At 38.0% G+C, this 15878-nt stretch overlaps 1 long non-coding RNA gene across 3 annotated transcripts in view; it reads right to left on the bottom strand.

Moving 5' to 3' along the window:
* The window catches only part of LOC125615498, a 263521-nt gene that overhangs the window by 23380 nt on the left and 224263 nt on the right, over positions 1-15878 (bottom strand). For all 3 annotated transcript variants that reach the window (XR_007346118.1, XR_007346117.1, XR_007346119.1), the window contains exons 5-6: positions 10127-10301; positions 5462-5507 (exon numbers count right to left, since the gene is read on the bottom strand). This is a non-coding gene — a long non-coding RNA (uncharacterized LOC125615498). The remainder of the gene's footprint in view (positions 1-5461; positions 5508-10126; positions 10302-15878) is intronic.

Genomic DNA, 15878 nt, shown 5'->3' on the forward strand with positions numbered 1-15878 from the left:
CCCCCCCCCCCCCAGATAAGCATGGAACACTTCTTGGACAGTTTTAATTGTATTTTAAGGGTAGGTAGAATTTTGGCAATTGAAGTGAAGGGAGAAACATCAACAATGGCAGAAAACACATAAACCAACAGATAAAAACAGTAGCAAAGTACAAAATGAGTTTGGAGTGTAGCATCCCACACACTGGCTGGGAGACAGGTGTTGGGGATATGCAGGTTATCAGGCATGCCATATTCAGAGGCCTCCTCTTGCTAAAAATGTTCATCCCACAACCTTCTGCTAGGGAGAGAAACCCCAGCCCAGCTGTTCCCCACCCCATTGATTGGGAACCAGGGAAAAGAATGATACAAAAACAACCCAACCAGTTATGACTATGGTGTTCTGGCATGACAACCTCTGCCCAGAAGAGGTAAGAGAACCTAACTAAGTTATTTATACCAGTTACCTTTGAAATTTGAATACTGACATGTAATGGCAAGATAAGGCAGGGACAATATGACGAAAAGACCCTATAGGACATGATCATGTATTCATGCTCCTTATGTCTTCAGTCTTCATTGTATTCACAAGAGGCCAATGATCCTAAATATGTCCACATAGAATGGGTAAGTTATGAGTTATGGGGTAAAGCTCTGGACATATTTTACTTCCAAAGATTCCATATAAGTACAGTGTATACTGTGTGTCACATAAATTTCTCTGCCAGCCTAGCTCCATGTGAAAAACCACCATGTTCATGATAAATAGATGATCTGATATCATATAGAGTTGTGTGAGTACCCTGCTAGTTTGAGTGACAATCACAAAAAGGACTAACATCTTTTCTACCCAAGACTCTGAGCAGCAGAGAGAGAGAACTCCACACATTGTGTGGAGAGGGTGACCCCATAGAGGGTCAGCAGTTCCAGGAGAGGACAGCAACCCAGTCATCTATTCTGTGTACACATACCTATGGTTGTGCCACACAACTGGATTGAGAGAGAACATTTGCAGGGGACTCATTTTTTTCTTTGTGAGGAAAGGGCAAGAGAGAGCAATAAACATTTTAAAAATCAATTATCATTTGAAATCCTCCAAAACCAAACAACAACAGAGAAACAGGAGCAGCAGTGGCTAAAGTGCATACCTCAGCAAGCTACTAATCACCCAGGCACTGACCCTGCCCCAGCCAGTCCTGGGAGGCTGCAAGCAGGCACCTGGAGCCCATGCAGCTCAGAGATTCAGAGAAGAGCCTTTCACAGCAGGTTTGGGAAGAAGGAGGACCAGAATTGAAGACAAGGACTGGCTGTTTTGCAATGATGACTGAGAGGGACAGGAGAGTAAAAGCAATGGGTGTAATATTACCCTGGTTTCTAGCCTCAGAAAACCCACTCCAGGCTCACATAGGACCATCTTTCCTTCCTGTGCTTTCTGGGAATCTCAATATCCTTCAGATCATTTCAGCCTTCTTTGGTTCCCACACACTCAAAATCCAGCAAAGCAATCCTTCTGTGCTCTCCAAACATCCATTGTCTCTGTCTTAACATTGCTTTCCAAACAAGATCTTTATCTCCTTGAATCTGCTCTATCCATGATCTATTTAAAACATTTGAAAAACTTTTCTTTCCAAGTATCACTTTGTCACTGTATTTCCTTTCTTAGAATTCTTATAAAATTCTACTCTCAATTTCTTCCTAAATCCAAGACCAAAATCTAAGACCAAGGCTTTAATGCCTTCCAGCTACTGGATTTCCCATGTTCCCACATTTTATTTATACTTATTCCACTCTGAATATCATATTGCATAAGATCTTTTAAATGTTAATTTACTGTTCTATTGCAATCAGAGTTTAGCCATCCTCTCTCCCCTAACTTACCATATGCTACATTATCCATTTGAACACATTTGCCCTGTTCTTTGTCCAACCATGTCTTTAGAAATCTTCAGCATGATGGTTTTTACTCAAGATCTGCCTATTCAGTAATTAGTTTTTTCAAATGGTAAATTGTTTTCCTTTTTCCTTCTCAATTCCTTAGAACTTCACAGTCATGAACATAGAGGATAGTGATTCTGATAATAACTTTTAATATTATTATTTTATTCATATGAATAAGGTATATTCATATTAACAATATAAATTTTAAAATAATTATATTAATAAGATCATATGGATAAAAATTAATAATATTTTATTCATCTGAATAAAATAATAATGACAATTTACCTTTGGGTAAAAGTTTATAATATATACAGCAATTACCCTGGGGTGAGGGTTCTAAGAAAAAAAATCATGATTTTGCATTACTATGAGATAAATGCTCTATTTTCTTATTTGAGAAATGGTAATATTCTGGCTATTGTTTTTTTCTAAACTACTGATTTCTTCCTCTTAATTTTGCAAAATACTTAATACTTACCATTTTAAGATGGCCCTTTTAGGAAACAGAGCAACCTTACAGAGCTGCCAGTTATTGCCATTCCTGGCATTTCTACAGTACTCTGCCATTTTCTGCTTAATGCTTTTTCAGAAACTATTTTTGTTTAGGTCAATGTAACTAGACCTAAGAATATTTAAAAAAAAAAAAACATTGTGGGTGCTTATCATGACTAGGGAGAAGTGAGCAAACTTAGCAGAGGAAAAGGTTAACTAACATGAACTAAGTAAGCACAGACACGGTGCCTGATACACTACCAAGTGCTTTATTTATAATTATTCAGACATTATACATTTTATTTTGAAAATTTGAAAGCATAGTACAATAAACTTCCATATACCCTTCGCCTTTATCCACTGATCATTAATGTTTGGCCCCACTTATTTTCTATCTTTATAGTATAAAGTAAGTTATAGGTAGCATAATACTTCACTGATAAATACTTCAACATGCATCCCCCAAAACAAAGTTGCTCTTCCACAAGATCTCTGTTCCATTATTGCTGGTGATGTTAATTTGGGTCATTTGATAAGATACTATCTGCCTATTTTATCAATTATGAAGATGCATTTTCTTTTATAAGCTAAAAGTAACATGGTGTTGCTACCGTGAGATTGTCTCTTTTTTTTTCAACAATATTTTACATACTTCAGTATCCATTAGTGACCCTGAATAGATTATTAGACTGGGAGTTACAAAAATATTATTCCCATTTTACTGATGAGGAACCTTGGGCTCTAAATTGTATCTACCACTATTAACCAGCTAGTGTGTGGCCAAGTTAGGCATGGGACCTAGTCAGGGCCTTAGACTCCTGATCAGCTACATTTGGGGTTATGCTGTCCCATTAGGTCCATGGTATGATTGGCCTCAAATCCTACATCATAATCCAGAGAAAATCCATTCCCTTTCTTAAGGTTGCTGTAGCTTCTTCCAAGATTATGTTCTCATGGATACTTTGGGCTCTACCTTCTGAGTCTGATGAATCCCATTTCCTTTTCTGCACTAACCCAAAGATGTACTCAAGCTCTTTCATACATAAAGGAGCTCAGGTGGGTGGTTTTTAGATGTATCAAAGGAAAGTAAAGGTTGGCTTCACCTCTTTACCACAATTTCATAATTAAATGCTACACATTTGTATTGTATTGTACTTCCCTCACATTCCCACCCTCATTCATTTCAGCTTCTCTGTATTTGTCCTTTTAGGAACAAAAAGATTAACTTTCTCACATGTTTTTGTTGGAGTTCAGATTTACAATGACTGGTTTGGGGATATTCGTAGAGTTTTACTTCCTATAGTAGGGAAAATGCCTCTAACATACATAAAAGGAACAAACGATGACAGACTATTTATAGAGGAGTAAATACAGACAGATATTTGAGAAATAGTATTAAGTGAAATGAATTATTTTCTGCCTTTGGAAGAATCAAGATAGGTTCTTATAAGAAGAGAGAGAAAGAAAGTAATATCCCCAAGCCAGACCAAAACCTAATTTAATATAAGTGACAAGAAAGCTACTAAAAATGATAGGAGAATTTTCAATAGTTGCTTTAATTTTATAAAAATTTTTAGAGTAGTTTATAGAGTTGGTTATTATTTTAGCAGTTTTTTCCTTTAACACAAAGACTATATTTCAGGGGGAAAAGCATAAAAAAGAATAGACCTCATCTCTGCAAGTTTCAACATTTGTATTCTCATCTAAGAAAGATTTATGGGTATTAATATCAAGTATTTTACTCAAGTGATATTACCATATTTTCCCCCCAAATTTGAGCTGTTCTCAAAACAACCAACTTTCCCAAAGCAGTTGCTCCCTCCAGCTTTTTCTTTCTATGCTGTTTAGCTCAGGGCACCAGACAACCCTGTATCCAGTTCCTATCACACACAACCTTTCACTGCTCTGAAACTCAAGAGGCTACTCTCAGCTTGTCACAGGACAGCAACCTTGACTTGTGAAAAGGATGAAGGTCTCTGCTCCTGTCTGCACAGCCCTGAAAGATGCCATTTTAAGATGACTCTGTGATCCCCCTTGAGCCCCTGAATACTTACTGACACTTCTGCCCTCCTGTTGGGTCTTACCTCTGTTTTTTCCAACCACTGGCTATTTACTAGCTTTTAAAATGTTTGTCACCCTGTGAGCATGCTTGTGCCACGGTTAATGCACAGGGTTCCCCACTGCTGTGCCTCTCTGCTGACAGCATCTCAAGAGAAGCAACTCCAGCAAGAATAGAAATAAAAGAAATTTTAGGTGTTGGTATTTAAAGTCCTCTCTTTCCTACCAGGATCAAGATGAACTATCTCTCCCCTCAGTGCCCCTCCTCTTCTCTTTATTGTTATAATCTCTTGTGGACAGACCACTCTCTCTCTCTCTCTCTCTTTTTTTTTAATCTCTAGCTTTCAGAAACTATATGGACTTTAAAGAAATGGAAGAAAGTCTAAGTTCAGCCAGAGGGATGGATTTGAAAGTTTGAGAGGAAGATGTTGGGAAATGTTGAAATGTTTTTGAAGGGGAATTTCCAAAAAGGAAGTAACAGTAGACAGAGGTAGCATAAAGCTACAGAGATTCCGGTATGATGTTGGTAACAAAATTTTAGGGAATTATAGAAAAGCCAGTTTTTGTTCTTATGAAGGGTGATATTTTCTTTAATATCATTCAAACAGTAAGAAATAAAAAATAGTAAATATTTATTTAAAAAACAAATCAAAGGAAAACAGTCTGTTAAAAAGATCTAAATTTAAGATATATTTAATTGTCAAATTAAAATTGCTCTGAAGTGAGAAAAGTCACAATTTTGTAATGCTTAAGATGAATCAGGCAATACTTTGATCACTCCAATTTTATAGATAAGAAAGCTAAAACTAAAAGAAATGGAAAAATTTGCCTGAGTTCCCAAATTCACATAATTATTATATCGTGAAACTGCCAACCTATACAACCTACTCAACACCCTCTGCGTTAAAACTGGATTAGCCAATACAGGAAAACTCCAAAGGAAGGATTTGGCTTCGTTGGGGATATAGAGATACACAATTTTAATATCCTACCAGTTCCTCCAAAATCAACTTCTAATCAGTTTCATCATTACAATTTCTAGGGAAAACAAAAAAAAGAAATGAAAAAAAGATCAGCAAGAGAGGGTCATAGAGTTTCATTGGCTCTAGGAAGAAGTGGGAAGGGAACACTTTGAGGTAAGCTCAGAGTATTCTCTGGGTTCTGAGAACCCAGGGGCCCCACAGTTCACAGATACCAAGAGGACAGTTACTGCACTTAAAATCCATATGTACACAGACCTTTGAGTACTGACTTCCAACATGTTAGGAAGTTCTCATGCAAAATTGTTTTCCATCACAATGAATACGATTGATCAAAAGAAATTCACAAATGGTGAGGGAAAGGAAGAGAGAGCATTGTGAGCAGCCTCATTGTGCAGATGCCCACTTTGAGGAGGTTCTATCATGACTCAGGCAGAAAGGGTACAAGGAGCTCCAAGGAAAGCAAAACTGTCTCTATCCCCCCAGGGAGAAGGACTTGCAACACTCCTTGTGACTCTCTGCAGGTAGCAAAAGTCTGGCCTTATAATCACAGTGTTAAAGTGAAAATGCATGCCGGGCTCTTAATTGCCTCCAGATCCCTGCTTCATTTAATCTTTCTAGAGTAAGTAAACAGCAGCAACACTTCCCAATCAAACTGGCAAATATTTTATCTTTCTGTTGCTCACAGCCAACAGTTTGTCTTCGATATTTCAGCTGAATCAGTGCTTAGAAATAGGCCTTAGAGAATCACAGCCCTTCACCTTGCATTAATTCCTTTGCTTGCCCAGTAACAGAAATAATACTGCACTCTCCAGGGGCCCTACTACAGGTAAATTAGTTAATGTCTATAAAGGATTATGAAGATTAAAATGATGCAGTGTACAATTGTCATGAATAATGAATACATTAGCTGTATCTAGTTACTCAAAACATACATAATAAAGATTATTGACTATGAAACCTAGAGCTTCAAAGATGGTTCACTTTTAAAGGAGGCCCTTTTGAAAAATGATCTTCTAGCTTTAAATTGATTTTTAAATAATTTTTATTTAGCTTATTTTACATAGTCCTCATTACTTGCCAGAGGCTTTCAGATCTTTTACAAAATACTTTCAAAGCAAGACTAGATTTTTTTTTCCAATCTAGATAGTAATGGTCCTTTATTTTTCTTAAAATAATTTTCAGGAAATTGAGAAAAAAATAAATAAACTTGATTTACTGAGATCTACCTACTCATCAGTTCCCTAAATCTTCCTGTTGCTGCCATTTAATGACATTTGGCAGTGTGGATCCCTTGGTGTGCTTCCCACTGAGCCAAGCAGTTGATTGGCCCTCCTCTACTTACCTGCTTAACCCACTTCCGTTCACATACCATGATGGGTCCTATGAATTTTGCTTTCTGTTATGTGACCCACCAAATCAACCTATGTTAATGGCTTCTAGAGCTACTACAACTAGATAGCATCATCACAGTTTCACCTGGGACCTCCTAACACAGGATGACTGCATCAAAGTATCAATATACATAACGGATTTTAGACACTGTCATCGTCTTCTTGGTCTGTAAGGTTTGTAGCTCTCACCGTTCTCACCACCCAGGGCATACTCTATGCCCACCTCAAAACCCTGCCTTTGGGCTTCTTCAAGCTCTTTATTTATTGTGCAAACTAAATCTGCTGTGACATGTCCCTTGGCATTAACTCTGGATGAGCTTCTTTACTAGAACACATTTTAGACTAATCTGCTCTTTGTGACTGCTCATTGGGAATTCTATCATTTTGAGAGTCAGAGTCACAAAGGAGAAAATAAGTGAAAAAGAGAGGCTCCAGCAACTCATTCATGAACAAAATCCTAAAATTAACATGACTTTCAAATGTGCATATAATTTCTGCTTCATCTGTTATGTCCAGCACACAAGCAGAGAGTTGTATGTCTTGCTTATCTCTAGTAAATGAAGTATATTAAAATTAAAATTGGATATGCCATCAATAATATTCACAGGGCAGGAGTTCATGTGGAGAAGGAGATAGGATGTCCACAGAGGGAAAACTGAAAGATCTGCCCCAAGACACTACTGTTGGACATTAGCAAATATAGGGTCAGTTGGAAACAAGGTGTTGAAGTGAGGAAAACATGGGGGACTGTTACTTACGTGACATTCATGGAGGAGCAAAAGAGTTTCCCAAACAGGTCTTTAGCTGAAAAAGATAACCCTGGGAGGATGTTTCCTTACCCTTGATGTTAAATGAGACTTCTTACAGTACAAGGTCTTAACCTGGAGTCTGTGGAACCTCTGGGGGTTCACTGACAGAGTTCAAAGGGAAAATTCTGGATTTAGATGCAGGATCACGTAAGGTGTGTGTGCAGGCATGTGTGTGTGTGTGCCCAAATCAAATAAGAATCTTTGGGGAATAAGAGTCTTAAATATTTTCAGAGTCTCGACAGATAGTTCATAACCTCAGCAACTTATAAAACTGAAAAAAATTAAACACTTAAAATGACCTAAAGAACGACATGCTTAATTACTAGCAGAGATATTATACCTAGATATGGATTGTAATGTTAAATGATGGCCAAGATAAATTAAAGATACTAGCTATTTATTATTTTGTACTTATTATTATTTAGCCTTTTTTTTTTCTTATGCACAAACTCAGTGAAAGCGAAGTGCCTCATGAAAGAGTGTCTCTTGAAAGACAGATGGAGGGAAGAGAATGAACAGGGTGCTAGGATCTCAGGGAGTCGTGTAACACTTCTGAACCTGTTTTTTCTACTCTAAAATAAATGTTAGGTATGGTGATAATTTAAATGATCTTTCAACATTTTATGTTGCAGTCTTTTTCATATCATGATTTAAATATTTGTTTTCAAATATATATTCAATACAACACAAAGTTGTAAAAATAACAAAACTATCAGGAGGAAAAAAAGCTTTTGCATTTTTTAAAAACTACCCCCAAAATAAAGATATTTTGATGTCAGAAAACTTTAGACTACTTAGAGATTTTTGGCTTGAACCATTAATTGCTGATGATTTGGTGGCAGACCTTGAAAAGAGAACTGAAGCGTGGACGATTGCCTATTTGTCGATTAGTAAAATACTAGCTGTGGTTCTTAAACTTTAGCCTGCATCATATGAATTTATCTATGTAGTTTTCTGTATTGTGATTTCTTGGCCTTTAAATTACCACACTATTGTAATATAATAATGTCTTATTAGTGTCAGGTAATGATAGCTGGTACATTTGCTCTTACATATGAGAGAGTTCTTGGCTAATTTTATATAATCTTCCAGAAGAATTTCAGAAGTTTTTGCTTTCATCCCTTCTTTAACAAAAAGTAAAGCATGGTGAAATTTTGACCAGTTATTATTATAAATTAACTTGGGGAAAATGGTCATCTTTATAGTAGTCTTGTCCTCTGTAAATATGCTGTATATTTGAGTCTTTTATGTGCTTTTCTGAATTTTTATTTTCTCAAATGCTGCACATTTCTTTTTTAAACACACTTGCATATGAAATGCAATATTCATGTGACATCTACATAAAATATACATGGTGTTTTATATTTGTCAAGCTGGATATAATATAACAACAGAAACAACAACAAATTCTGGCTTCTAGAATTTATTTATTTATTAAATTTAATAATGTATTTATTAAATTTAATAATTATTTCTTCCTAAATGTACATCATCTTTAACCCTGCCCCTTGGTTTCAACTCTGGAGGAACATGGCTATATTCTCGTATGTACAGTTGCTGTAATTTCAGTCTCTGTTTCTGGTAGGGGTGTATCATACATGTTTGATTACAAAACAGTTTCCACAAATGGATAATAAAAGCTTAAATTATATCTTAAAGAATAATTTCCTGGAGGGCCATTTGTTAAAGTACAAATTACTAGGTCCCCTGCACACCCCCCCAAGTCTCTTGTTCAGTACATTGACATAGCACCTAAGACCTTGCATCTCCACCAAGTTTCCAGCCAAGTAACCACTGCTACTGGGCAACACCCTCCCTAAGCTGTCCCTGTCATAAGAGGGCTGTCTGGGCCCAATACAGCATAAGAAAGAGCTGGGATGCTCAGAGAAGAAACTGAGAGGGGTGAGAGACCACAGATACAAGCTGGGCCCCATTAAGGTCAGGCCAACTCCTATGTAAGCAGAAAAACTGATATTGAGACATCCATTGCCTAGTGCCCAGACCCTCTTTCCCAAAAGGCACAGTAACCTGATTGGACCAAAGGGTGAGTGAAGAGCTCGTGGACACTGAGAGCCATACCCAGATTTGGGTCACAGCCTAACTTCCTTAACCCTGTCGATTCATATAAACCTCTAGACAATAACCACTCACTAGAAACTGTCTCTTGAGACCTTTCCTCTTTCAGGAGTTCTGCTTTAATTCTTTCTACTATTTGAATAAATCCTGTTACTTTGCTCCCACAAGCCTTTTTATCTGTGGATTTCATTTTTTTTTTTTATTCATGAGACGAAAAACCCAACCAACCCCATACTCTATGTTATGCCAGCAATCTTCTGTTCGACTGTCATGTTAGATCTGTTTTGTCTTTTTATCTCCAAAAGCAGACAAATGATGTACAGAGATTCATAAAACTTTTCTCCCTACTTCCAGATATAGACCTTCCCTGATAATTAGTTTCATGGACTTATTCTTACCTCTGGGTGGCAGCAGCTCTAATCTCTCCCATTTCTCCCAAAGAGCTGGAAAGGGCCACATGCATATTTGAAAGGGGAGCAGGGCAGATAATACCACAGAGCCTTGATTCTTGACCAGGTGAAGGCAGAGGCCAGAGTTTCATGTTTCAGCCTAGGAAGCACATCATTATGGTGCCTAGGGAATAGTGAATGACATACAGAGTGTACATGATGTATTTGCCATCTACTCATTATGACTCAAAATAAATTGGGAATTTTTTGGTTGCTTTCCTGGGCTCAATCCTAATATTTTCTTAATGTCTGGTATTCAGTTCCACATAAGATGTTACTGACTCTGTAGAAGAGCCACAAGCAGAGCAGAATGTGCATCAAACCTGGCAAACTGAAAACCTGGAGCTCTGTTTCTGTGCTGTGCATGCTATGTGACATTTTGGAGCTCCTATTTCCTTGTTGGCAAAGTAGGAACTACTCCAATTGACATGAGTCTTTGAGGAAATTTGCAGTTTTCATTCCTTCCAATTCCCTTCTTTCTTTCATTTCTTTCATTCCTTTCCCTTCTTTATTCATCTATCACCCCAACTCTCAAGAGTCCCAGTACAGAGCAGAATAGATTGAATGAGACTTAACCATGAATCTGTCAATATTTTCACTTTATTAAAACTCTGCTTCTCTTCATAATCTGAAATAAAACCCATCTTATCTATATTTTTAGACATTCTATTGTAAGTCTTAATGGAATAACTTATTTTTAGTTGAAAAGCATGGCTAACAGCATGCCTGCTCCCTGATTATTCAGTAAGTGTTTGTTGAACCTACTATGTCTAAAGCATTATGTCAGGCCCATAATACAAGGGTTTCCTGACCAGCAGCATAGCAACGCCTGGGAACTTGCTAGAAATGTAAATTCTTGACCCCTACCCTAAAACTACTGAATCAGAAGCTGTGAGGTGAAGTCCACAAATTTGTGCTATAACAAGCCCTCTGATGCTTGCTAAGTTGGAGCACCACTCCTGTAGGAGACCCAAGAACATAGGAAACTATGGATGGAGATCAGACACGAGTTCAAGTAACTCCCACACCAGGCAGTAGGCAGCATCTTTGAGTGTGACGGAACTTGGGAGTTCCAGGGAACTTTTGAGTTGGAGTATTAATAGAGGATTCATGGAGGGAATGTTAGAACAAGGACTAAAGGATCTTAGGACACAGAGAGATAAAGAAAATGAAACAAGCTGTAGGAACAGCCTGAGCAAAGCTAAAGGGAGGGAAATTCATGATTAATTCAAAGGAGCTCTGGGTGAGGAAGCAGAAAGGTCAGAAAGGTGCTACAGAATGGAGAAGTTGGAACTCTGTGCTAGAAACTTGCTCCTGGTGAGGACAAAGCCATTGTAGACTTTTGAGAAAGGAAGTTACTCAAACTGAACTGTGTTGTAGGAATAGATTTTGACACCAGGTGAGGGATTTGACATATGTGAGTTTAGAGGCAGATAATAGTTTGTTATAGCCCTTCTATGAGTGACTGTGAGTTCTAATATGAGATTCCCAAGGTTTGGGGGAAGCTGCTGCTTTAAATAAGGATGATACACTTAGTTCAAATGAGAAACACTGCCAGTCTGCTTGCATTCTGGTGCAAACCTTGCATTGTTATGTCACTCAAAAATTATTTGATTGAATCGGTACATGCTTATTGTAATATTCTCCTGTGTTGTAGAATTGTGATATGACAGCATTTCTCTTCCCAAGCTTTTTTATTAAGCAAAAATATGCTTTTGGGGCTGGGGATGTGGCTCAAGCGGTAGCGCACTCACCTGGCATGCGTGCGGCCCGGGTTCGATCCTCAGCACCACATACAAACAAAAATGTTGTGTCCGCCGAAAGCTAAAAAATTAAAAAAATATATATGCTTTTGAGTCAATGGTCTTGTGCTTATGGGGGTCAACCTAACTTCCTTCTTTTTCTGGTAAAATGACCCAGCTTCCCTGTTTATCATCCCATCTGGTTTGTTTATCGTTCTTTTCACAAGATGGATCCAGCTGGGAATTTCCCCACCATTTACAGTATGTGTGCCTCATGCAACTGACAGGACACCTATGATCCTATCTGTTCTTTGCTAAATAATGACTTATCCCTATCCCCCCCGCCCCCCCAAAAAAGGGTTTTTTTTTAATTCAAATGGGAAATATCTATATGACCTGGTGAGATCAGTAGGTTCAGTGGGACTTGAAGGCTGGGTAGGGCTCAATAGGAACAGGAACAATGCCAGTCCTTCCCTTGTCAGTATGTTGGCAATTGCATTTGGAGTTTGTTTGGCTTGTTTGGTTTGCTGGTTGTTGCTGTTCTGGTAATAGAGATTGAAACTAGAGGTGCTTTATCTCTGAGCCACATCCCCAGTCCTTTGTATTCTTCATTTTGAGGTAGGGTCTTACTAAGTTGATTAAGGCCTTGCTAAATTGCTAAGGGTAGCCTTGAACTTGCCATTTTCCTGCCTCAGCCTCCAGAGTCACTGGATTTCAGGTATGCTTTACTGAGCCTGGCCATTTGGAGTTTTTAAATCTGATGTCTTCTGAGTGGGGAATTCTTAGTGTGTAGGCGTTGATGGTCTTGTTTTTATATCTTAAACAAATTGCTTTGTGATCTTTGGTTTCTCATTTTCTCTCACTTTACTCATTTTAAAATGCCACTTCTTATACCAAGATATGATTAGCACAGAACTATTATTATCATTTCAGAATTGTTACAAGCAAATTGAAGCCCATTAGTTTGAGAAGAAGTTGATCATTAAATTACTGAATAATGGAAAAGATAATTGTTAGCTGTAATAATTCAATGATGTATATTTTATTCCAGGTATTCAAAAGGAGAATGGGGTATAGCTTGTTCAATAAACAGAAAAAGAGAAAAACTTCAACTCTAGACATGGAATTGAAGCACAGAGTTCTTAAACAGCAAGATATACTATTTTAATATTTATGTTTCAAATAAAAAGAATATAAAATTATGCACAAAGTATGTATGAAGATATATCCTTATAAAATGCAGGAGAGGGATAATTTGGCCCTAAAATAAATTTATAAATTGCTTTCAAGTTCAATTTTACTCTAGAGTCAGAGGACTTTAATCAATACTTTGGGTTACAAGGACAACTATTTCATTTTACATCAAAGAAGTTAGAACATCTAACTTTGATTTAGACAAAAAAAAAGAGAAGGAAGTTGCTAAGATTCTCATATTACATGAATGGAACCTCACAGAAGGATTAAAATTGAATACCTGTTTCATTAGGATACAGCTGGGGTCGACTGGGCCAGAAGGATCCATGAGGATGGAGCAGGGACCTAGAAGAAACTCCAACCAGGACAGGGAAACGAGCAGTGAGCATTCGGGAATTGAAGTCTATGGAAGTGACCCAGATGGGATTTAGAACTGTTTGCTGATAGGTAACGCTAATAAATTTTAACACAGTGTGTATTCAGTGCTAGCACAATTCCCAGCACCCAATGGAACAGGCAATAGATGAGAACCATAGAGAAGTGCTTATTGTAAACTTGAGAATGAGAAACATAGAATCGCTGATTAATCTAATGTATAAAACCACAAATCAATCCATAATGGACCATGACAGAGAAGTCAAATTTACTTTAAATATCTAAAGTGATTCCCAGATTCTGGAGACTAGATGACTTGACAGGAACTCATATCAGATCCAAACAAGTCTCCTGTTAGAAGCAGAGGCACCTGTCATGGAATCAGAGGAAAGCAAACTGGCTCTAGGACCAACATTAAAAAGACCAGAGTGAGGCTGAGACGATGAAATCTGAGTGCCACAAATATACCTGGCTGTATAATATTCATCAGAATCATCAGTTGTTGGAAGTAAAGATGGAGTAGACTTAAAGCTAGGTTGACTTCAGGTTAGGGTTTAGCTGGACAAGTGAAATGAGAGGCCAAGCAGGCAAGAACAGTAAAAGAAAGTGACTATAGTGCTATGTCAAGGATTCCAAATTGCATGAGAAAGGATGAAGAGTGCTTGATGGACAGGAAGACAGAGGCCTGGTGGAGGGAGTGAGGCCATGGAAGAGGCTGATGAACACAGGAACCAAAGGACAAGCTATGTACCTATGTACCTGAATGTGAATGAGGAGCATGCAGGGCACTGTGATCAGAGATAGGTCTCGTTGAGTATGAGACCACATGGATGAGGAGCTAAAGTGAGGAAAGGTGAAGATGATTGGAGCTGCAAGACCAAAATTTGCAGAGGGTGCTGCAAGGATACATGTGAACAGGAAAATGAACCGTGTGGAGGTGGGGCTTGGCAGGAGAATAAGGCTGCATGACAGGTGCTTTTAAAGCATGAGAAAGAGAGAGATCAAGGAATTTGGTGACAAGGAGAGCTGGTGATTAAGTGGGGTATCACAAATCCCAAAAGAGTAAAGATTTTTTTTTTCACATGAGAGAGGAGAACTCATGGCCTGGACATAGCTTTGAGAGTGAGAAGTATGCTGGGTCATGTTACTGAGATTGGGTTCCCTGTAATTGGTAGAAACAATGTCCTCAGAATGAGTCCAGCATCAGCTGAGGCAAGAATGTGAAATGAATGTTCAGAGAAGCAACTGAGGGCTCTAGGCATTATAGACATAGGATAAGAAAGGATGAGGGAGAGGGCAGAATTTTGGGGTGAAAGTCTAGATGGTAGGAAGAAAAGCAAAGAAATATTTGAAAATGAAAGGATGGGGAAAAATGAAAGAGCGTTGTTTTGTATAGTTAACAAAAGTAGGAGCATTAGGAGGCATTTGTCACATCAGTCCCCAGGGAATTGGAAGAGTCTTGCTTGGGAGCCGTGGATAAAGCTTAATCCATGACCTATACTCATGACCTATTAATCATGACCTATACTCATGGTGCTGTCTGGAGAATTAGGGAGGTTGGGATAGATTTTTTTTTTCCAGAGCAAACAAGTAAGTACGAAAGGGATAATAACTAACTAGATTGAATTGGGGCAAGAGACTTATCTTACTGGCCCTAAATAACCCTTAGTTCAAAGGCATACTATTTGAACTCCTCTGTGACCCTCTCTTCATTCCTCCTGAGTTTCCTTCAACTCAGAACATTTCCTACCCTGAGCAACTTGAGAGTGAAAGAATACAGAACAAAGAACAGTGCAAGCAACAAGAGAGAACAGGAATTTCACAATATGTCCATAATGCTGTAAATATTTTAAAGTTCAGCTACCCGGGGATTAGTGTTTTGAATCCAGGGGGGAAATTCGGTATGTTGTTAGAGTACCCAATAAAATTGAGAAGTAGCACCTCTTCTTGTATCCTGCTTTTGCAACCTTCCAAAAAGCTACTGGTTCTCCTTGTATATGCTCCTGTTCCTGTCACCTGGCTGCTTAAAACAATATCTCTCAAACAGCTGACTTTCTGAAAAGAGATAAGAGGATTTGGGCTTGTCCAAGTGCAGCCTGTACAGAGGCAGCTCTTATCTATTCAGATTCCCTTGGCTTCATTAACTATTAAATCCTAACCTTTTCTATTTAACAAGAGGAGACTAATTTTCCACAGTCTGATGAGAAAGATGTGGCGGTCTATCAAGGCCATGTCTTTCACATTTTTGCCTTCTGGAAGATTAAAAAAAAAAAAAAAAACAACCAGCACTGTCATGACTATATTTATCCTTCTGTTAACCTGGAACTGCTTGGCTGAATTTGATGTTCTTTATATCTGCAAACTGTGTCTACAATGCTCATGGAAAATGT

Source organism: Marmota marmota, unplaced genomic scaffold (assembly GCF_001458135.2).
Source record: "Marmota marmota marmota unplaced genomic scaffold, marMar, whole genome shotgun sequence".
Classification (NCBI taxonomy): domain Eukaryota; kingdom Metazoa; phylum Chordata; class Mammalia; order Rodentia; family Sciuridae; genus Marmota; species Marmota marmota.